Source organism: Tursiops truncatus, chromosome 10, assembly GCF_011762595.2.
Source record: "Tursiops truncatus isolate mTurTru1 chromosome 10, mTurTru1.mat.Y, whole genome shotgun sequence".
In the NCBI taxonomy this organism is placed as follows: Eukaryota; Metazoa; Chordata; class Mammalia; order Artiodactyla; family Delphinidae; genus Tursiops; species Tursiops truncatus.
Genome location: NC_047043.1, coordinates 22,313,851 through 22,315,573, shown reverse-complemented (window position 1 = coordinate 22,315,573; position 1,723 = coordinate 22,313,851).

Genomic DNA, 1,723 nt, shown 5'->3' with positions numbered 1-1,723 from the left:
ATTACAGTGATTAGGGGGGAACTGTGGGCCCTTATGGGTAGGGTAGGGGAATAAGATACTCTTCAAAGCACAGCCTGAACAAATGAAGAACTGTCCCTCCTCCAGATTCTCAAATGTCCCCTAGGACATTCATGTAGGTGAAAACTTGTGTTTAATTATCGGAGCCTAGAATTTAATACAATTTTAAAAGTGGTTTTAATATACAATGAACTTTCTAGGAATGCAATTACGGTTCTGCGTGAATTCAGGGAAGGCTGACTTTGCTATCAAGAGTTGTTCAACATTTCGTAAAGTCACCTCATTGATGGCGACGTGCTGGAGGTAGTTGAGTCACCAACTCAGCACCTGTATCATCCCGCATTTGTAGCAGTTCCAGCCCCGTAATTCTATGGATAAGTGCAAGCATCTGCCTACTTCATCATGACTTCAATACTCGTTAAAATACTGTTTATGTTCTTTTACTACAAATTACTTTTTTTCTTATGTCACAGACAGGGAATCATGTTGATTTTTTTAAAAGTTCTGTGTGTAGGTAGGTTATTTCCTCTATGAGCTTCAATTCAGCACAGTAAAGGAGTCATGACAAAATGTTTCAAGGGTTGAAGGTTGAGAACCTCAGTTCTAATCAGTCTCACAGCATTTGGCTTTTCCCCACCTCCTTCCCAGGACAAGCCAGACAGAAGCTTTTTGTTTTACCCCATCCTCCAGAAGGCGCCCTCTCTCTCCTCTGGCAGCCCAAACTCATTCCCATGAACAATATACACACGTGCGTGCGCACGCACATACTCTCACTCTCTCTCTCTCTCTCTCTCTCACACACACACACACACACACACACACACACACACACACAGGCACACACCTTCCATCACCAGACAACAGCCTGGAGCCTCCGGAACTGTCAAAAGGCCTGCACTTCCCCCACTGTCTCTAGAGCTCCCAGTTCTTCCTTAGTCAAGAAATATTGATTGCTAGGCCCTGCTGGAGTAGAGATAATGCTGGCTTCTGCCCACTTGGAGGCTCTTTATTTCCTGGTCTTTTTCTTTCTTTCTTTCTTTTTTCCCCTCCTACTTCAATTTCTCTCCTTGATGCTACCCTCTCCATCTTTTGCTTCCCATCCTCTCTCCGCCTTCCCTCCCCGAAGCAGGCGAGTAGCATTGCTGCTGGACCCAAGGAGCAGCTCTGGTCTCCAGCTCTGCCTTCTCCACCCAACTCCTGTCGCGCTGAGGCGGCTCCCGGCCTTCACCCCCTCCCCTCCCCGCCCATCCCCTGTCTGACCCTGGCTTCTCCTTTCTCTCCCACCCGTCTCGTTCTCTTCCTGGCCCTCGGCCTCTGCCTCTCCCGTCTCACCCCAACCAGGGCTGCCTTCTCTTTGTGCAGCCGTCTTTCTCCACCTGCATCCCAGATTCCCTGTCTCAGCGCCAGCTCCTCGGCCTTTGGCTCGGGCACCCTCGCCCCCACCTCAGCTTCCAGTGGTCTAGCCTGCGGGTCCCCGCGCGTGTGTGCTTGTGCACCGGCGTCCCTCTCCCCTACCTCGGAGCCCCGCTCCCTTGCCGCCCGCCCCCCGGCGCTGTGGGCGGTCCAGGGCGGGGCTGGGATCCGGGCGGCTCCCGGGGCTCGGGTTGTGGGAGGTGCCCTCTCCCCGGTCTCCCCCCGCCCTGTCTCCTCCCGCACCCTCCTTCTTCCCTCCGCCCGGGAGCTTTCCCCGGTCCCCGGCGCCGCC